Source organism: Peromyscus californicus, unplaced genomic scaffold, assembly GCF_007827085.1.
Source record: "Peromyscus californicus insignis strain IS unplaced genomic scaffold, ASM782708v3 Scaffold_7__1_contigs__length_154581171, whole genome shotgun sequence".
In the NCBI taxonomy this organism is placed as follows: Eukaryota; Metazoa; Chordata; class Mammalia; order Rodentia; family Cricetidae; genus Peromyscus; species Peromyscus californicus.
In genome coordinates, this window is record NW_026294595.1 from 55,235,552 (window position 1) to 55,258,473 (window position 22,922).

General features: G+C 40.7%; 1 long non-coding RNA gene across 2 annotated transcripts; it reads right to left on the reverse strand.

Annotated features, from left to right (window-relative positions):
* Window positions 1–4,916: 4,916 nt before the first annotated feature.
* On the reverse strand, window positions 4,917–22,081 carry LOC128101944 (uncharacterized). Of its 2 annotated transcripts, XR_008215250.1 has the most exons (4): window positions 18,220–22,079; window positions 14,837–14,930; window positions 12,204–12,266; window positions 4,917–12,074 (listed from the first exon to the last, which is right to left on the reverse strand). It is a non-coding gene; the product is annotated as an uncharacterized LOC128101944 (long non-coding RNA). The 2 variants fall into 2 exon arrangements; XR_008215249.1 differs by having other exon boundaries at window positions 14,837–22,081.
* Window positions 22,082–22,922: the final 841 nt, after the last annotated feature.

The following is a 22,922-nucleotide window of genomic DNA, read 5'->3' on the forward strand; positions in this document are numbered from 1 at the left end:
CAACCCCGCCCAGATCCTCTCCTGATTAGGTCTCAAGATGATTAGGTTAGTTACATACATTCCCCTGTGTGGTTCCTGGCTCTGAGACAATATAACATAATTAATCTTCTTTGAATTGCATTTGCAATTTTGATTTCACTCCACTTTTAAAGGTCTGAAAGTGTGGTAATACTCCTTTCAAAAATGTTGATTTCTTTCCTAGGCTTAGTTCTTTGGCTCCCTTGTATACTTAACTCACAACTGCCTTGTAAATGTGGAGGCCCCCCAAAAGACCAAGATCCTTTGGGTTCAAACTGTGGTTTTAAATACTTTTTCATTTTGACCTTTGCCATAATGTTGAATTTGCCGTGTTGATGAACGTCTCAATGCTTAGCCTTGACTGAGGAGCACCATGTTCTGTGTACAATATGTGCTTTTGAGGGAGAGAATAATAACACCATCTTACAGATGAGGAAAGAGAATCAGTACGTTTGGGATATGCCAAAATCACCAGTGGACAGAGCCATGGCTGTCTGAGGCTCGTCGGTTCTTTCAAAAGCTCTTCATGTGTTACTTTTTAAGGTTCACAAGAAAATGCTGACTAGAGTGTAAGTTCTACTGAAAGTGGAAATCTCACCCTATGCATTCTTCAGCACTTTCTAGAGAGTGCCCTGTAAGAACCATCAGTTGGCTGTGCGTGTTCTGTAAAACAGCCACCGTCACCAAGCTTTTGGACTTAACTCTCAATTTAGTCACCTTAAGGTAGGGTCATAGGAAGAGTTAAAGAGGACTGAACTGAAGAAGAAGGTTCCTGTTCCTCTATGTATTCCTAATACATGGTAGCCTTTCATCTCCCCACATCTGTTGAATGTGGACAGCCATCAGGGGTCCTCCAAACAACTTCCTAAATAAAGATGGTAGCTGCCTTACATCTCATCCTTCCAATGACACTGTGCAGCCCTTGAAGCCCAGGACTCTTTCCTACACTTGAATTTGCCCCCTGGCAGGGCCTGGGGCTGCACCACACCAGTTGATGTTCAGTACTGGGTTAAATGCAGCTTGGGGTTTCCAGCCTTTTTGTTGTTGGGGGGGAGATGGGGGGAAGGCAGAACAGGTTTTCTCTGTGAAACAACTCTAGCTGTTCTGGAACTTACTCTATAGACCAGGTTGGCCTCAAACTCATAGAGATCCACATGCCTCTGCCTCCAGAGTGCTGGGATTAAAGGCGTGTGCCACCCCAATCCCCAGCATCTCTGGGCATGATTTCCATTCTTAGCAACCTACATTTGGGCAGGACAGAATTTTCTACTGCAGAAAATGAAGTGGTTTTTAGGAAGTCAGGTCTAACCAGTCATCCAGTCATTTTTCAATAAACATTTTGTATTTAACATACAGCTATTTTACCAGGCACCAGGAACACCATGCTGAGCAGCATGGAGATTATACTCTAAAGTCCATAGAAATGCAAGTGGCTTACAACAAACTGACCAACAGCCCCTGCTTCTCCTTCCACTTAGCTATGATCTTGTCCTCTATTTTGTATTTAACACATGTCCTTTGCCTCCCAGCTCTCTATCCTTTCCCTACATTTTCTTAATTCATCTATTCCTCTCCCCATCTCTTTTCCTTAGTAAAGATAATATACTAATAGTCTACTCAACTCAGTATTGACTTCTGGTTACCATATTTTTTTTTTACTTCCCAACTACTGGCCAAAAGTTTGTTTGTTTATTTATATTTTTATTAATATGTAAAAGGAGCTAGCAATACTTGGGCACTTTCAGAAACCAGATATCCCATGATAGCTACTAAAACTGTGCGAGGGGATAGCATTTCATTCAGTACCCTACAGGAGCTATTGGGTTGAAATCTAGAGCACAGTGAACAATCATTTAAGTATCACACATTAGCCAAAGAACTCCATGTTAACATCAGCATATTCTAGAGGACTGGTTGATATTATTGAAGCTTGGGTGGGTTTCTGAAAAAGATCCCTTGAAAGAGATCAACCTAGCAGAATTGCCACAAAAAGGAAAGATGAGATGAGCAAGAGAACTGGTTTGCAAAGAGACATGAGAGTCGAAGTACAAGACTGACAGGTACCCCCAGCTTCCTGCAGAAGGTCTGGAGAAGTTAGGCTGAATCCCCTGTGCCTCTGTTGCCCTATCTGCTAGCTTTGGCACTATCAGGAAGCTTTTGGAATCGACCTCAGTGAGATTCTTCATGTGTAAGCCTGTCATCCACTTACACTTATTTCACACCTTTGAAGAAAAGTTCCTTGCTTTACTTACTGTATGCATTACTTTTCTTGTTGCTGGGATAAAATGCAAGACCAACACAATGGAAGGAAGAAAGGTTTTCTTTGGACTCACAGTGTGAGGGCACAATCCATTGTGGTAGAGAAGGCCTGATGACAGGTGTGGGAGGGAACTGATGTCATTGCATCCACAGTCTGGAAGAGGAGAGGGGAGTGTCTAGGAAGTTTGGAGCCTAGTCCATGGGACGGTGCTGCTCACATTCAAGCTATATATTTCCGTCTCGGATCAACCTCTCTGGGAACATCTTCTCTGAAACATGCAGAGGTCTGTCTCCTGGGTGATTCTAGAGCCCATCAAGTTGGTAGTCAAATTTAACCATCAACACATACAAATATCTAAACTTGCAAGGTATATCAACTCAGCAGGCAGTTCAAAACTACATTTTGAAAAATTATTTGCTTAAAAAAAGAAAAGATTCTCCAGGTCTGACTGTTACCTCTGGAATAATGAATAGCATCTGAAGGCCTTTTTGTTGTTTTCAATCAAGGAAGTTGCTGGATAATCTGTAGTCCAAGGGACAGACCCTGCAGCCAAGAAGGAAAAATACATTTGAAGGCCAACTCTGCCCAAACAAAGGCCTGATAGACACAGCATTTGTGCTCACTGAAATGGCCTAAAAGAGCATCAGATGAGTGGGCAAGTTATGAAGCAGTTTTGATAAAGATGCGGTGGAATGGACATCCTGGTTTTTGCTACAACTTTCCTAATGGTGCTTGCCACGTTTTCCAAAAACCTAAAATAATTCTTCTTGTTTACTCAGGAGACAATTTTGATCAATCTTATAATAAAAATAAATAAAATCCAATCTTATAGAAGTAACACTGAATATGTGAGGGAGTGACACACAAAAAGTATTTCTCGTAGCTTTATGAATGACGGGAAACACTGAAGACTGCATAGAGGACAGTTGAACACATCCCATTTGAAAGCTGTTTTGTAACTCTTCTTATTGATGTTTGTTAGCATTTTTAGTGATGTGGAAAATTATTAGCTGTAGTTTGAAGAGAAGGGAGAAAAGGAACTGAGGAGAGATGGCTTACTCAGGAAAGTGGTTATTTCACAAGTGTGAGGGCCTAAATCCTATCTCCAGCATCCGTTAGGTGGCACACACTAACTCCCAACATGGAATAAGACAAAAATAAGATCACTAGTGCTTGCCAGCTAGTCTAACCTAACTGTGAGCTTCAAGCCAATGAAAGACTCAAAAGATGTGACAGTGTTCCTCAGAATGACACCTATGATTGTCCCCTGGTTACCACATACACAGGCACGTACTTGCTCAAATATGTATGTACACAAACACACACACACACACACACACACACACACACTACAAAGAAAAGGAATATATATATTATATATATATATAATATATATATATATCACAAAAGCAAAATAAATTGGGGAATGAAAGATTGAATAGAGTGAGAAAACCATCCATATTCATTGTTTTTCAGAAGTCCTGATTGATATATAGCATTTCAAGCACACTATAAAAGTTGGCTGATATATGCTTAGATGCAGTGGCATATTGTATTGTCTGGTGTGTACCATCTGAGATTTCTTTCACATATGTTAAATTTTCCTGAATTGAAAATGTAAGGCAAAAAGTTCTTCTCAACATTCTAAGGATATGGTTATGCTATACGAGAAAATTAAACAATGGAGCATACACGCATGCACTATTGATGGGACTGTAAATTGAGACAGTCTCTCAGGATGTTACTCTATTGGTGTATATGCCCTTCAACACAGCCATTCGACATTATCTTAGAAACACACTAGACTACTTAAGCAAAGCAGAATGTACCAAGCTACCCATTGTACCCTGGTTTGAATGGAAAGCATTGCAAGTACACTAAGTTTCCAGCAATGGTGGAATGATAAGTACATTAATGAACTGAGCATCACTAATCTTATCAGTGGAAGTGATTTGTATTTGCATCTTAACATTGGTTGTAAAACTAGTAAAATCCCCTTAAAAGCAATTGACTGGAGGATTTGGAATATGGCTCAATAGGTAAGGTTTTGCTGTGCAAGTAAGAATGCTGGGGTCAGACATTCGGTACCCACATAAAAAATAGCCAGGAGCGGCATGCATTTGTAAGCCCAGCACTGGGAGTGGTAGAGTCGGGCAGGTCCAGGGAGTTGCTGGCCAGCCAGCCTAGCCAAAAGGACAAGCTCCAGGACCAGTAAGATGCCTGCCAATAGATAGATAGATAGATAACTAGATAGATACATAGATAGATAAAGTAAATATAAGAGAGCAATAGAAGATGACACCTAATATCAGCCCATGGCTTACACATCACACACACACACACACACACACACACACACACACACACACACACACACGGGGGAGGGGGCGTTATTTAATAAAAGTAATAAATATCAAACACAGTTGGACAAGTCACAGCCTGCCTTGGCTAGCAGTAGAATGCCACTTAAACTCTCTAAGAATCCTGAAATAAGAATCCACTGGCTTTAATCACTAGTAATTGTTGCAGCCCAAACCTGAATTAGCTTCACTGCTATGGAGAACTTGTAATTCTCAAGACAGCCATACTGTCTCTGGAGAAATTCAATCTTTTTTTTTTTTTTTTTTTTTTGTGTGTGTGTGTGTGTGTGTGTGTGTGTGTGTGTGTGTTCAGTGATTCCAAATTCACCATGTTTGTTTCCTCAACTTTATTTCAAAACTTTTTTCTTGCAAGCAATTTTTAAAAGTTATCTGCCCAGATCCCCACTTAACTTCTTCCATTTAAAGAAATTAAACAGTGCAGCATCACGTTGGGTCACTTGAGGTGAGAGCTGGGTGGGGGAGGGAATCGGCACATCATTTTTGTCTTGCACGCAGAACGAAGGAACAACTGAACACCGTACTCAGAGCTCCCTCTCTCTTCTCCTTAACCTGTAGGTCACATCCTGTCTTCCCTTTTCATTGCTGCTGACATCCTGATATCCCTAGCCAGGTCCTTTGCAACTATCTATTTCTTACCCCCGCATTAATTTAGCAGTCAGCTAAATCCAAGTCACAAACTCCCCCTCTTAGGCAGCAGGCAAGGCTTAACTCTCGAATTCCTGGAGTGTGGAATGTGATGGAGCATCGTTCTTCCTCACCACAAAGCACACCTCAGAATTTTTCTTTTCCTATCCAAGACATCCACCTCCATGTATTCTTAATGTCCATTTCTCTTGCTTCTTACAGGATATTCCTCTGCGTTCTTAGCTTTGTGGCCTCTAGCCTGCCTCCATCATTTAAGAGAATGACCACTTCTCTATGGCCACTCTACTCATTTCAAGGCAATCTTAAAAATCAGTATATCCAAATCAAAACCAACTGAAACACAGAAAACTGTCTCTTCTCTTCAGTTTCCCTAAAGCCATTGTCTTGTTTGTTCCTTTGTCACTGCTACATAAGTAGTATTTCAAGCACTTCCTTGTCCTCAACACTATGCTCGGAAGTGACTTAGAGTAGGCCGTGGCATGTGAAAATCACACAAGATACAGTCTGCTGTTTAAAAGCCTAGTCGAGCCAGGTATGATAGCATATACCTGTAATCTCAGCATGAGGCAGAGTAAGTAAGAGGGGGGTGAGTTCCAGGTTAGCTCAGGCTACGCAGTGAGACTAACTCAATAAAGCAAAACAAAACAATAACAACAAAAGGGAACCTCTTTTTCTACTTTAGATTGCATGTACACAGCACACTTCTTGGGAAAGGCCGCCCCCAATTTGTTGCCTGCAGCTTCTCACCTTCCCCTCAACCACAGTCATCAAACCTCAATCTACTTCAAACATATCAAATATCTCCTTACAGCATCATCAACACTGGCAGTTTTCCTTTTCTTTGATTATCCTCATTTTAGTTGTTTGTGATTTTGAAGTATTTCCTTGATCCAACTGAATTCTCATACACAGAGTATAAAGAAACACCCCACCCTCACACTCAACTCTGACCCCACTTAACCAGGCATGTGGAAGAGAATCTGATTTCCCTGACATCACTCAGCAAGTACATGACAAAGCTGGAACTCAGAACCAGATCTTCAGAGTGCAAAGCTTCCACACTTCTCACTTGCGTGGACCTCTCCATCAGGCCTTGCACAGTGGCACAATGAGTTACTGATGTGTCCACATCACTGCATATACATACAGGATGCAGGATGTATTTGGAAACTCCTTTCTGCTTTGATCGAATTCTAGCTAGTGCAGCCAGGCTTCATGTAGCACTCAACATGGAATTACTTCCCAATAACAGTTGTCATGTATGTTTGCACACAAAAAAGTCTGATCATAGGCACCTGAGAAGCAAATGTAAGGTAATTGTGCTGAAATATTGACATTAGAATTCATGTTATAAAAGTACCTTGTCCACAACCTTGGATTTATAATTAGGATCGTTGGGTGCATGAGTAACTTAACAGCCTCAATTTAAAAAGCAAGTGACCCCTCATTAGACTGTATTCTTCTGTAAGAGAGTGATGCTTGAGTGAAGTTATAATTTACAAATAATCACCTTCAATGAAGTGTTTTTGAGTAAACAGAGAAGTTGGAGGACCTTAAATACCCAAACTTAAATTGCTGCTCAACTTTTATAACCTTTAGTGAATAGAAACTTTCCTACCTTTGCTAAATTCTGAACAGTCTGAAATTCTTGTGACCCTGGCAGCATCTTAAAATGTCTAAGTCAGTGCTCCATCACTCAGTTCCTTTCTCATAACCGTCATGAGCATAGCTGATCTGGAACTGCTGTCTTCTCTAATTTCTTTGCAGGTAACTTTTTTTTTCCCCAACTGCCTACATCTGTTGTCCCGGGAAAATTGTTGCCTGATAGAGGTATTCCTCCACCTGCTATTTCTCAAGTAAGAGGCATAAACACATCTGGGTTTTTCTCTCCTAAGCAATCCCTTGCTCATAATCCTAATTAGTCCAGTCATTTACCTTCATTCTGTGCCATCATTTTGTTCATTTTGTGGCCGTTTGAAATGTTTTTGGAAACCTGCTGCTTATTGTTTCTTCACTCTAATATGTAACTTTCCCTTCATTTGGCTTGTTTACATAGCTTTCTTCCTCCTTCACAATTTCTTTGTAAATTGATATTTTTATGTCTTTTCCATATGTCTGCATAAATTGTCTAAGATCTCTGGTAGGCACTTATTTATTCGAGCTGCCCTCCTTTCTTTATTTTTACTTCTATGGAGAAGTCTGCCATGCTTTGTCCTGTTTTTGGAAGGTTATTACTAAAGTGAGCCAATTCTTTATTTTGCAGTCAGTCCATGAAATAGACTTCCACTCACTAGATAATATCACAACCCTAACCTTGGTGTTTAGCTAAGGGATGGAAAAGCCAAGAAGAACAAAGGTCATGGAAACAAAATGCCATAGAGTTCTTACATGGAAGGCAAGTTGGCGTGTAATAGGGTAGGTGGGATAGCTGGGAAACCAGAACTCAAGAATAGTTTGTAAAGATAGCAACCAGGTTCTAACTGACTCTTTCTGAATTTTGAGGGAATGAGCACTGGTGAGATGGCTTCCTCAGGAAGGTTCTTAGGAGCCTTGGGCTCTAGGAGGAATTCTGGGATGTTGCTGGCCAAGCTGATAGGAGCAGACGTACCCGCTCTGGCAGAAATGAGGAGCTTATTCAGGTAAATTCTTGCTTCTTGTTGGTTGAATGAGGGAGTCAAGAGCCAATGTGAAATGAGAGAGCAGGGGCACATATGTGAAACAGGAGAAAGGGGAGCATTCATCATTTCTAACTTATGAGAATTCTTCACATTTTTATATGGATCCATGTCAATGATGTCTATTGCCAAAATTTTCCCCCAAGTCATGTCTTCGGTTTAGCTTTGCTTTGTTTGCTCATGAAATGACTTGATGAACCCAAGTTCTTAATTTTAGAGTAGTCAAATCTGTCAATCTTCTCAAAGTTAGCACTTTATATTTTACTGTAAAAACTTAAAGAGATTCACCTATATTTTCTTTTTTGAAGTTTTCAAGTTTACCTTTTGACTTTTAAGTTCTCAATCCAGCTATAGTTGATGCTGGTAATCCATATATATTCTTCCTGACTCAGCTTATTTAATAGTTTCTCTTTTTGCCAGTGATCTTCCATATTACCTCCAGATGCAAACTCACAGTTACACCAATCCATTATAGAGCCTCTGTTCTTTTCCACTGGTCAGTTTAAAAACATTCCAGACCATTGCCCCTATTAGTTAATATTGTTAATTATAATAGCTTCAGAACATTGCATTATATCAAGTGCAATACTAACTATAAAACAGTTTGTTATCATAGGTAGTATGGATAGATGAATGGATAAGTTTTGAGTGGGGTAGTGGTGAACCCAGGATTAATCTAATTCTATGAACTTGAAGACTGAAGGTTACCGTGGGTGAGGAATACAGGGGATACTATTGAGTACAATTTAGGTTTTTGAAATCCAGATTTTGATTTGTTTTTTCAAAATCATAATTTCATTGGTTTGTTTTAATAGTAATATTTAAAGCTAGCTGTAATAGCCCACACATAAAATTCCAGCACATAGGAGAGTAAGACAGGACTATAAGTCTGTGGCCTGCCTGATCTATACAATGAGATCTTGCCCCAAAGTAAACAAAACAAAATCAATAATAATGTTTTAAAGAATATCATACTTTAGGTTATAGAATGATATTGAGGAGAACAAAGTAAACATACAAAAAAATCTGTATCAACCTAATAAAAATGAGACAATTCAACTAAATCACAATTCTAAGAAAACCTTGTTACCTGTCTCTTACCCTACCTTGTAAAAGGAGAGGCATACACTGTGTCATAAAAAAAATACCTAGCGACTACCCATCAGATAGTTGAGGCACTAGTGTAGAGCTAAATGGTAGAGAATATCATAGAAGAATTACATGTTTTTCAATCCTTAGTTCAAACAAATTTTATTATTTATTAGGTAGGTGCTAGGGATTGGACTCAGGTCACCAGGCTTGTGTGTGTGTGTGTGTGTGTGTGTGTGTGTGTGCGTGTGTGTGTGTGTGTGTGTGTGTGTGGCAAGTGCTTTTAACTGCTGAGCCATCTTGTCAGCCTCCACACAGTTTTATAGACCAAAATTCTTCAACCTGGGCCCAAAAAGTTTGCATTTACAATTCTATATGGTTAATCAAAGTATACAGTTTCTATACTATCATGAAAGTAGATTAAAAGTGTTGTATGATATTTTGTGTTCTGACAAATAAAGCTTTCCTGGAGATCAGAGGGTAGAGCTAGCTACTGGTAAACTATTGAGACCAGGCAGTGGTGGCTCACACCTTTAATCCCAGCACTTGGGAGAAGGAAGCAGGAAGGTCAGGAGTTCAAGGCCATCCTGGGCTACACAGGATTGAACCAGTCTAAAAGAGAAACAGAAAAAGGTGGTGGTGGTACATGCCTTTAATCCCAGCACCTGGGAGGTTCACACCTTTAATCCTAGCACTGGGGAGGTGGAGACAGGAATAAAAGGCGGGTGGAGACAATATCTTGCTCCCTCCCCCCATTTTGGTTCGAGGATTGAGAGCCATAATAACTCCCTGGGAGCTACTGCTCTGTTTTTCTAATCTTTCAGCTTTTACCCTGATATCTGACTCCTGGATTTTATTGATAAGACTAATTAGGATCATGCTTCACAAAAGTCAATAGCTCTTATCAGTAGTCCAGTGGAAAAGACACACTCTGCTAGAGCTTGGGAAGAGTTATGCAGGGAGATACAGGAGTCAAGAAGGCACAACCCCTGGTGTTCTAGTTGTCATTCAAGCTGAGAATTTAAATGAACCAAAGAGAAAGTTGTCAGAACACTCAGAGTAATAAGTGTGAATTAACTCAGTGCAAACTGTGGGCATTGGTGTTGAGCAAATGTGGGCAGAGTACCAGATGCCCCTGACGACAGTGAGAGACACCAATGCTTCTTGAGAATGTTCTCATCTTGTTGGAAGTATTGTCATAGCTTCTTATGATTGTGCAAACTGTGATCACAGCTCATTGGCGAGTCACGATTAACACCGATTTAAATAGATAGTATCATTAGATATATGATATCCATAGATCCACCTCTATAGGTTAATATTTCTTCAATTTTATCTATAATTTACAGATTTTATTATAGACCTAGTTGCCTGTATTTTTATGAGTTTTCATAGCAGGGGAAACAGAGTATGCACAAGGCATATGCTCTCTATAAGAAACAAGTATCAATCTATTAAACCTCTATTTCAGTTCATACAAAGTTTTATCTATATATGTATGTATTGACTATAATGTAAACTATATTTCTTACTGGGATTTGGGAGCAACAGTAAACAGAAGAGTCTGCAGCTAGCTGCAGAGACCAGTACGAGAACAACCTTTGTTCTGTCCCACTGCGAGAGTTTCTCAAGGCCAGGCAGCAATCATTCCTTTCACAGATTTATACTTTGTTGCCCATCTTTGCAGTTTGCAAGCAGGTGGCAATCTTTGTTTAAAATAACCCCTTTCTTGTAGCCATCCCTAAGGTTGAGAGTTCTCCATGTGGCTTCCCAAATATTTATAGCTTAGCCATAAATATATCCATGTAGAAGCTGTCCCATCTTTCAAGTCTTTGTCCTGCCTACTCAACTTGGAGCAACCCTCTTCAGCAATAAATAGTGTAAGAATCCCGTTGTTCCTGCACATTGTGTGATTTCCAGTCTGACAGAATATTGTCGTAAGGAGTTCTGCAGACACCGGCCAATCTCATGCTGTGATTTCCAAAATGTGCATGGCTTATTTCGCTGTTATTGCATAGAAGAGCGTCTGCTCACAAAGGGTATTGCATAGGCAATTATCTAGCCTAGAAGGGCAAATCTGTAATTATTCTGTAACAACTGCTTGAATCCTCTATTTCCTAGATAAACTCAGCAAGGTTTCGAAATTGAGAAAACAATATTTTGGACCAATGAAGTTGAAATTGTCAGCACTTTCTCCCTGGGCTCATTTTTCAAAAGTTCTTGAAACAATAAAAAAATAAATCTTCGCTGAAACAGGAAAATTGATTTTATGTATGGAATCTAGTCACGTTAGTTTCGTTTGTTTGTTTGGTTGGTTATTTTCTTATCTTTTTTTAAGTACTGTGAGCAAAACAAAACCACCCAAGAACCTTCATAAGGTCAGCCTCTGAGGTCAGTTCTGCACATTTCAAATGTGCACATACTTAGTGGGCTTCTTCTGAATGAGGAACAACCCAGAAGAGTCAAATAATTAGAACAAAGAACCAACCAAAGGCAGCAGGCCAATAGGTTAGAGACTGAGTGCTCCATTCTCCCCATTATGAGGTGTTTCCAACTTCAGTGAGAACTCTCTCCGGACATTTTGTGTGCACCTAAGTGAGCAGGAAATGTTCCTGTAGGTGATGAACAGAGCATGAAGCTGCAGTGATGCCAATTCTCTGCTATGGGAGTGTGTATCCGAGGCAAATAACTTATGGGATAAGGGCTCTTAGCTAAAGCTAATATGTAGGAGATATTCCAAGGTATGCTTTTCAGTTTTATTAGTGAGTTTTTCATAGACATGAGGCAGAAATTAAGGAGACTTTGACAGTAACATTAAGTTTATTCTATGATTGTATAATAAAGTAAGCTTTTTGAGGTGATTAGGAAAGGATACATATTCATCAAGGATGCTCCACCTGTAGAGGAGAGGCCTTTCCTTGTCTTTGGTGTGTGCTTCTCATGCACATTCCCAGCAGAGGCATTTCATAATTCTTCCTTATTGTTTTCACGAGACATTCCATCATCCTGTGTCCAAGTGAGAGAGGCTGGTGAATGTCCTCTAGATTGTCCTTGGAATGATCTCAACATACTGACATTTACAATAATATCTACACAGTTATGTCTGGAGTACTTAAATTGATAGGAATTACTCACATTGTAGAAGGTGAACCACCACAGCGTTTTGTTCTGTGAAGACATACTTAGGTTTCTCAGAATCTAAGAAATGTGAGATGCTTATTAAAAATAAGAATTCAATTCTCCATAGGAGAAGGCTTGGTACATTCATTATTAGGACTAACTGTAGAAACCATTTTTTGAAAGACAACTTTCCCTCTGAATTATTTGTTACTTTTTTGCAGATATCAATATTCCTGTAAGAGATTATTCTATAGTTAAGGATTAAAATTATATGCTTAAGGGGCTGACTCAGCACATAAAAGCACTTGTCACCAAGCCTTCTGACGCAAGCTTGATCTCGTGAAACTATACAGTAGAAGGAAAGAGTGCACTCCTGCCAGTTGTCCTCTGCTCTCCACATGCTCATCATGCCTTGTGCTCAAGTGCATGCACTATATACATAAGAAATACATGAACAAATTTAAATACCAAATTTAAATATTATACACTTAATAAAATATATCTAATGTCTCCCATTTATTCTTGGGCTTTTTTCTTTGAAGCTTACATATTCCATGACAAGATGTTGGATGAAGCATAGAATGTCTTGAGTCTTGTCTGCTGTGCCTGGTTATGAACAGGTAAAACTGATATTAAAGAAACCACCCAGTATCATCTTTGATACCGATGAGCACTGTGACTGTGGCATTCATAGTGTGCACAACAAATGAGCAGTACCTACCACTCCAGTTCCATAAATAAATTACCAACAAATAGGGAAGGTTGCTTCTTGTTAGTGGAGAGCCACTCAAGAATGGGTTCTTGATTTTCTGTCTTATAGGCCTTCCCTTTTTAGAGTGCTAGGTTCTTGTATTTAAAGAAAACACACATCTGTGTTTATACCAGATGGTATGTTGACGCTTCCTATTATTATTCATTCTTCTGTCCATTGCTACAGATGTTACAAGTGTCTTTTACACTTTCCCCCACTCCCACAGACTGAAAATAGAACCCAGCTTTAAACATAACATTAAAGGAAGAAGCCGAGGGAGATGGAAGGGAGAAGCTGGTACATTGTAAAATTATCTTTGGCGTTCCACCACTTGGTCACTTTGACAAAACAATGAACTTGCAGTATAGTCAAAGCAACTTTTTGTTGCATTAGATAAACGTGAAAGGAATTGCCTTACTTTCAAAAACTTTACGTTATATAGCATTATATGTACAGAGAATTTTAAATCCCACTTGAAAAGCACTGATGCCTTTTTCAAGTTCTTATTTAGTTCTGTTTTGTTGTTGTTGTTGTTTCAAAATCTTATGTGTATGGCCATTTTTCTGCATAGAAGTCTGTGCACCGTGTGTGTGCAGTTCCCAAGGATACCAGAAGAAGGTGTTGGATCCTCTGAGACTAGAGTTCAGACCATTGTGAGCTGCAATGTGGTTGCTGAGAATAGAACCTGGGACATCTGGAAGATCAGCAAGTGGTCTTAACCACTAAGCCATCTCTCGAAGCCCTGTATTCATCTTATGATGAACAAATATTCAACTCATGTTTTTCTAACTCTCCACAGTTCAAAGTTTAACTTAATGATATTTATCTGAAGTCAAGCCAAGGTTATAAATTCCATTACTAGAGAATACTGACAAAACCCAGAAATGAGGCTTTACATGGACCCAGGGTGGACCCATTTGTGCAGGGGCTTAAGTCAACAGATAGTGGATCCCCACTGGCTACATTCCTAGGGTTTGCACTGCTCTATTCCCTCTCTAGATCAGGGCCAAGACATAGACTTTGCCTTATCCTCGGCTTCAGTGATTCATTGAATAATATTTATTGAGGGTCTACCATGGAGATTGCATTTTCAAAGTAATTTTCTCACTTTCACTATTTTATTTATTCTTAGATGATATCATACAGGTATAAATGCATTTTGATCATATTCATCCTCCATTATCTTGTCCAATTCTTCTCCCACTCCTACTGAACCCTTTTTCTCCAGTAGTCTGCCTTATGCTTTCAAGTCTTTTCTTGGTATGACCCAATGAGTTTAGTGAGGGTTGCTCTCATGAGCATGGAGCAAATTCATAGCATCAGAATTTGGGAGAACTTTGGAAAACGAGCAAATGAAATAAACAACACCAACAAAACAAAACTTCTTTCCAAAAACAGTCATCCTGAGTCTTGAGAATGGATCATAGTCCATTCTCGATAAAAACTGTTTCTAATGAGGAGGAAATTAACTCAAGGATGTTGCTAATTGTCGGGCCTAGACTTAAGAGCATGAGCTGCATCTGAAAGATTCCTAAGGGAAAGAGAAGCCAAGCACAGTTTTTGTAAATGGTATTTTCATCTAATTGGCCGGTGGAAAAGTAGGGGGTTGCTTTAAAATGGTTTTATGTAACTAACATTTTCCAAGGTTTACTGTAACAAGAGGAAAGGAAAGTGACATTGCATGAGATCGCAGAATAAAGGGCTTCTATCATTGAGCCACTGTTCTTGGAAAATTAATAGACTCCAAAATCAGGCAAGATGATTAATACTGGCTTTCATCTGATCTATCAGCCACAGTGACAGGCACAGCATGCCCCTGACGTTTCTTGGCATTGCCATTTAATGAAAAAGAGAGAGCTTAAAAGAAGGTAATGGAAGGGAGAAAAAATACACAAACCTGTATTGGGCCAGAAACTTCTTGATTGACGTGCTTAGCTTTTTATTTTTAATACTCTATCAGCTCTTGGTAGGTGGACATTTTCTTTCTAAGACTGTGGAATAAGAAGTGTTAGTTTTTTAGAGTACAGATGACAATTTTATAGACGAAAGTGATGGACAGTTTCATATTTCTAAAGGAAATGACATTTGTAAAGATATAAATAATGACGATAAGAAGAGTAGGGGAGAGTGGATATGCTGATCGTGGGTTGATCTACAACAAAATCACCATGAAATTTTGGCTAAAATAAATCAGTTTTGGAAGACTGAAAGGCTGGAGAGAAGGTGGTTAAGAGTGCCCTGGCTTGTGTTCTTGTTCTATCCAGTCTCGAGGTCTGAAAAGGATAAGATTGGAACCTGAAAAATTAACCTTCCTAGGTCCCCTGTCTCTTTGATCACGCCAAAGCAGAGAATTCTAGACATCATACAGTTGGGCGGGGGAATGATAGCTTTGTCAACGAGAAGGATGAAGTATACGAGCTCCCGTGTGAAATGTTGACACACTATGGGAACCCACAGCTGTTGTAGAGTCAATCCAGCATCATGCCCATTTTTCTTAAGGTTCTTCCCCTAAGTTGCTTGCCTTAATTCAGAAATTGAGTTCACAGTGGTTTAGATCCACTGAATGTTTTCAATGCCACCTCTCCCTGGCTCCTGTCCCACTTTATAGTCTCATTCTGCCCCTTGTCAGCACTTCCCTCTGAGCCTGATCCAAGGCTCTTATCTTACCTAATTCTTCTCTGAGAGGTTTCTTCAGAGACCATTGCTTCTTCTCCATCCTGCATAGCCACCCTCCAGGGGATTCCTCTGAGCACTTCAAATGGGGATGTGCTCATTTTTGTGGAGAAATTTCTTATCCTGAGGTTGGATGTCCACATATGTCCCTCAGTACTTGCCCTTAGAGTACATTGTGATTTCATTAAACTTTTGCCATATGCCCTGTCTCATCATTCACATTAAACACATAGTCATTCTTCCAAAATCTTAGCATGGGAAGAACATCTGATATAAAGAACATCAGATATAAAGCACTTGGCATGGTGGTGCCAAGTGCTTTGATAGATGCAAGGCCAAAGGCTTTAGGACCCCTTGTGCCAGCCTGCCTGACTAGTTTGTGTGAGAAATGCATCATAGGATTGGCAGCTGTGCTGGTTCGTTTTAACTGTTAACTTGACACAACCAGTGTCCCTGGAGAAGGGAGTCTTAGTGAGGAATTATCTCGGTCAGGTTGACCTGTGTGGTCTTTGAGGGGGATGGGCAGGATTGTTTGGTTGGTAATTGAGGTAGGAAGACCCACTCTAGATGTGGACAACACCATTTAATGAGCTGAACCCTGAACTGCTGAAGAGTGAAGAAAGCTGTCTGAGCATACCAGAAAGTCAACATGGACACCTTTGTTTCTCTTGGCTCTTTACTATGGATGTGCTGTGACATGCTCCTTCAAAATCCCGCCACTGTGACTTCCCTACAGTCATGAACTGTAAGCTGGAATTCTGAGACAAATAAACACCTTCCTCCTTTAACTTCCTTTGAATCGGAGTATTTTATTAGAGCAACTATAATAAATACAATATTCTAACAAAAGTGGAACTAGGGCGGGAGGTCACATGGCACTATTAAAAGAAAATATTATGCCTGAATCTCTTGCTGTTGCTCAGTGTATTAGCTACTTACGTCATTGCTGTAACAAAGTACTTGACAGAAGAAGAGTTCATTTTGGTTCACATTTTGGTGTGAGAACAGAGTCCATCATGGCACAGCCGGAAGGGTGGCACGAGGTGAAGCGGCTGCTTATGTTGCTACTGTGGCCCAAGAGCAGAGGGGGAGGTGAACGCTGATGTTCACCTGGTTTCTGTCTTTGTTTCTTTCTTAGACTGGGATCCATGTCCCTATGTCAGCAATACCAACATTCAAGGGGCTCCCCTTTTCAGTTAAGTCTCCCCAGAAACACCTTCATAGACATGTCCACAGGTGTGTCTCCCAGGTGATTATAAACCCCATTAAGTTGTCCATGCAGTTCAGCTGTCACATTCAAAGACTGTTTACAGAGTGTTTGCAATAGGCTGGACATTATTCTGTGTACGGTATAGCTTGATCACAAGACAAAAAAGAAAAACGTTACTGTTTTCACAGAACCTATGTTCTAGCGAAGGCAAAACTCCACTAGGTTGCACGGGAATAAGTGAAATATAGAATGAGGAAGATAGTGGTATGTTAGGAAATGAAAAATAAATCAAGGAAGAGGAGCAAAAAATATGAGGACAATATATTAGGGCCAGCAGGGAAAGGTCCCTGAGCAACTAAGACACTTCGGCTCTTCAGGCCTTGCTCCTGGGCATCATTTTCCATGCACATTCCTCTCCCAGGAAGCACAAGTTGAGCAGTAACCATAACACCAAACCGGAAGGCAATCAACTGCCCCAGATGTATTTGAAGAGACGTACAGTTTGACTCCACACCCCCGAGTACTTAACTTTCTCTCATTTTCTCCCCTAGAAGTCCTTTCTCAGTTCAGCATCATCTTTTGTGGGATGATACCTTTTAATTCCCACAAAACAACTTTCTGCAAGATGTAGTACAGTAAAGGATTAAGTCTCTGGAGATCTTCCACCCTAAATTGGCCCAATGTTAGAAAAAAAAATATCCCCTAGGGAAACAAAAATTAAACTCTTCATCTTAAAAAATTCAAACCATTAACTCATATACACACACACACAATCTTTCCCCCAACCCCAGACACAGACAAAAACCAGATTCCTTCTAAAGAGGTGATTCTTAACCTGTCATCCATTATGGATGCCCTGGAGAATCTTATAAAAAGTATGGAAACAGATTCAAGATGATGTGTGCTTTTTATTCCAAGGGGCTATAAATCCCATGCAGTGTGGGATGACTCCATGGCATTAATATTTAGAATACTTGATGTGAAAGAAATGGTCTTCTTTTCCAGAAAGTTAAAGGCAGCTGCTATTCAATCTGTTAACATCTGTCAAATTTCAGAGGTATATCACGGCTTCCAGTTCTCCAATAAGAATCTAATATCTCCCCTCACATCGGAACAGCCACAAGGTAAGATCCAAGGGGAACCCGAGCTAGTGACAGTTCAGTTCAGACTACCTTCTTTGGATGTGGCACCATCAAACAGCTGCATGAGGTGCCCTCTGGGCACAGTCTTCCTGACCCCTTGACGGCTTCTCTGTAACCCTCCCTGCTAGAAGCCCTTTCCCAGGAGAAGCACTGAGCTATGCAAACAGATCGAGCTGTCTTACAAAGAAGATTTCCTTTCCCCTTCGCTGGAGCAGTGGGTGTTTCTCTGTCCTACCGCTTATTCACTAAACTCACCTGGAATGGCCCCAGAAAGTTCTCTGTGAACAGTGAAGCTCCGATTCAGCATGCAAGGAAGACATTAAGGAGAGAGGAAGAGAAAGATACTGCGGCTGAGATGTTTTTTTTTTTCCTTGTCTGCATACCTGCTCACCTAGATCAGCTCTGTGGATTTGAGTTTAAACACTGAAGTTAAAGACTCCCCACAGTGCATTGCTACTGCTGGGAACTGGTCCAGAAGATGCAGGCAAGGATTTAAATCTGTATCTATGTTTTGCCTTTTGTTTTTGTATCAAAAAGAGAGGTGCTGTTACTCTTATTTTAATAAATTACAAAATGCTTCTCCCACTCTTTTCCTGTTCCCACACACCCTCTTCTCTAGTTGCATGGGCTTATGAACTTGATGTTCTCACTGAAGGAGTTAGCTAGAAAAGGAATGGCAGTTTGTTGAGGATGGCTGAAGACAACACTGCTTTGACAAAGCAACACAGTCCTTATCTGGTGTGTGACACATTTGCAATCTATCACATTGGGGGTATGTAGGAGGGGCAGTTCCTGTTGTTTTGCTTATACTAAATCTATCCCTAGGATCCTCTAGGAGGGAACTGATTTACCATCAGGGAAAAAGTGAGGCAGCCTGAAGACCAGCATTTTGATTCCGAGATGCAAAGTTCCCTCTCGTTGACTGAGGACTGTAGCTCAGCCTTCTTAAGAAACACTTTGTCACTAACAGAAAAGAAAGGAGACCCATGAGAAGGGATGCTCCACTTTCTTTGATAGTCTCTATCTCTATGGAGCTCTTCTTGTCCTCGGTGTGAGCAACCTCAATCAGAGAAACTCCACACATCACAGAAAAGCACAGTGGCTGCAGACTAGGAAAGGAAGTTGTTAAATTCTTTACTGGACAAACCTACCATGTCTGCGTGGTTGTTCCAGACTTTCTCAAAGTACAGCACAGGCAAGAATCAAGCACTGTCTATGCAAAGATAGACCATGGATCAAGGGTGCAGTCCGGGCCTGCAGAAGGAACGTACTAATGCAGTTATCTCGAGCAGGGCAACATTTGAAAACACAATTGATTATCATGACTGTGAGCAACAGTTCTTGACATCAGGTGGAAAGTGGCCAGGCTTGTCCCAAAACACCTTACAATACACTGGACAGTGCATAGCTCCTCTTTCTGTGCCCCAAATGTCCATAGTGCCACACTGGAAAATCCTCTGCTTCAGAGAACATGGGGTTGGAGATTTGGGATGCAGGGAAAGATCCATGTGTGGGAACAAGGTAGAGCAGGTGCCTGGGTAGATGCAGTCTGTTCAATCAAACCTTACAGATGCTGCTGATCTAAGAACAGGGTAGGAATAGTTTTGACTGGATATTTTATGGCAGAATCAGACAATAGTATCGATTTGCAGATAAAAACAGAAATACTCCCTCATGGCTGTTGGAAGTTCATGACTCCCCTCTTCTGATGAGTCTTTCATGGTATGCCTGGATATGCGTGACATATCTGCATGACATGACATCGATATGCATGACATCGAAAGGTAACGCAAATAGACTCGGGTCCCTCTGGGCGCCAAAAGTGTGGAAATTGTAAACTAATAAAACCTGAGTCCTTTGTGCATAGTCTTGTTTTGTTTTTGTTCTTTGTTTTTTTTCACAAAGTTACAGATTATTTTCTGTGCAAAACACCTTGTCAGTCGTTGTAGGCTTAAGAGAAAAGGAACATCCCCTGCCCCTCAAGACAGCCGCGCTGGGTCTGAAAATGCCTGCAGAAGGATTTCACAGGAGTTGCTCTTTAAAAACAGGCTGAGGCCCATGAAAGCTCCTGCCTCTCCTCACTAAACATTGCCTACAGTCCCCAGGGTGGGAGCTTATGAGCTGTGCTGTGAGTTTCCCTGCCTCCCCTGTTGCCTGCTTTCTCTATCCTGCATGCTGGACCAGCAAGGAGCATCCCACTTCCTGCTTACTACCCTAGAAACTTCAGCGAGAGGGGCTGGATGCCTAGATTTCTAGGCCTCCTTTCCACAGCACTTCTGGAATTTTGTTGACAGTCACTTCCGCGTCCTTGGCTTGCTGTCTTCAGAGGTCCTGGGCACGGACTCTGGCAGTCCAGCAGGCTGCCCTGTGGGAGACAAGCACGAAGGACCACCTAGGACATCTGTCTCTCTCATCTCATTCTTGCACCGCAGTCCTGCCCTATATTCCTCGGAATTACGTAAGATCTTGAATGGGCCGACTTTGTGAGAGGGACCCAGTGTTCACAGAAGAGACGTTAGTCAGTCCTGGACTTAGAGGATAATTCCACAGAAGCCGAGGCTATTTCTAAAACAGTCCCCAAAAGTAGCTTAAAAAATAATGGAGATTCTAAAACGAGATCATTTCCTGATGAAAACTCTAGAGCTTGTTCAATTTTTAATTCTTTCTGAAATCAGCATGGTTTTCCTCCTTCTTCTAAAGGTATTTAGAAAGAAGTCCTTGACTTTGCCCCTTGGATATATTCGTATGCATGTGATTCCTAATTTCCCACTTCAAATCCTAGTAAACTATATTTTGAGGAATTTGGATACTTATTTCTATTTATCTAACAAATACATAGCAACAAATACTTATTTATCCTTTAAATGTGGTTACAATATAGATCTGTGAGAATATCGTTGTCATTAGCTAAATTCAGTTTTAATTAAGGATTAAGGCAAGGGTTTGTTGTTTTGTTTTACACTGAGACAAGGTCTCACTCTGTAGCCCAAGCTTGACTCAAACCTCATGGTTATTGTCCTGCTTTAGCTTTCTGAGTGCTAGGATTGTACACATGAGCCTCTGTGCCCTGAGCAATTGGGAATTTGAAGTATAATATAATCCAAAACCCAAGAGGACATATTTCTATAAATATTTAGCCATTGAAAGACATTTAAGGAATTGCTCAACATCCTTAGTCATCAGGGAAATGCAAATCAAAACAACTCTGAGATACCATCTTACACCTGTCAGAATGGCTAAGATCAAAAACACTGAAGACAGCTTATATTAGAGAGGATGTGGAGCAAGGGAAACATTCCTCCACTGCTAGGTAGGAGTGCCAACTGGTACAGCCACTTTGGAAATCAGTATGGTGGTTTCTCAGAAAATTGGGAATCAATCTTCCTCAAGACCCAGCTATACCACTCTTGGGCATAAACCCAAGGAATGCTCCATCATACCACAAGGACACATGCTCAACTATGTTCATAGCAGTATTATTCATAATAGCCAGAAACTGGAAACAATCTAGATACCCCTAAACTGAAGAATGGATTTTTTAAAATGTGGTACATATAAACAATGGAGTACTACTCAGCAATAAAAAACAATGACATCATGAAATTTGCAGGCAAATGGATGGAACTAGAAAATATCACCCTGAGTGAGGTAACCCAGACTCAGAAGGACAAAAATGGTATGTACTCACTCATAAGTGGATACTAGATGTAAAGCAAAGGATAACCAGACTACAACCCACAGCTCCAGAGAAGCTAGCTAATAAGGAAGACCCAAAGAGGGACACATGGATAGTCATGGGAAGGAGAAATGGATGAGATCTCCATGAGTAAACTGGGGATGAGGGATGTGCAATGGAGGGTAGGGGATGGGGGATGAGAACATAAGGGAATGGGATGGTTGAGCTGGAACAGGGATGGAGTGGGAAAGCAATGAAAGAGATACCATGATAGAGGGAGACATCATGGGGATAGGAAGAAACTGGGTGCTAGGGAAGTTCCTAGGAATCCCCAAGGATGACCCCAGCTTAGATCACTAGCAATAGTGGAGAGGGTGCCTGAACTGGCTTACCCCAGTGATCAGATCAGTGAATAACCTAACTGTCTTCATAGAGCCTTTCTCCAGTAACTGATGGAAGCAGATGCAGAGATCCACAGCCAAACACCAGGCCAAGCTCAAGGAATCCAGTCGAAGAGAGAGAAGAGGGATTCTATGAGCAAAGGCATCAAGATTATGATGGGGAAACCTACAGAACTAACAAAACCAAACTAATAGGAACTCATGAAATTTAGATCAACAACTGTGGAGTCTGCATGGGACTGGACTAGGCCCTCTGCATAGTGAAACAGTTGTGTAGCTTGATCTGCTTAAGGGGCCCCCTAGCAGTAGGTTCAGAATCCATCCCTGGTACATGAGCTGGCTTTTTGGAGCCCACTACCTATGGTGGGACAACTTGCACAACCTTGATGCAGGGGTGGGGGGCGTTTGGACCTGCCTCTACTGAATATACCTCCCCATGAGAGGCCTTGCCTTCTTGTAAAAGGGAATGGGGGGTGGGCTGGGAGGGAGCAGCTGGAGGGGCTGGAGGAGGGAAGAGGAGGATCTTTGATTGGTATGTAAAATGAATTAAAAATTCTTAATAAAAAATAGAATAAATAAAATAAATGCACTTAAAATACAAAAAAAAACATTTTAGCCATTTAAAAGGCTTGCAGCATTGCTGTAGGGGATATTTCAGTGGCAAAAGACTCATGCCTTTAGAGATAAAAGATATGTCTGTCAGCAATGACTTATAATGGTATTAGAGAATAATAACACATATGTAATAAACATTAAAATGCAAATGTGCCAGAAAGTTGGCCTGCCCAGAGAAATACTCAATGGTTCCTAACTCTACCATATTAGAAAAAAATTCAGTATAGTAGGCTAAAACCTGACCTGTGAATACAATCAGGAAAGTC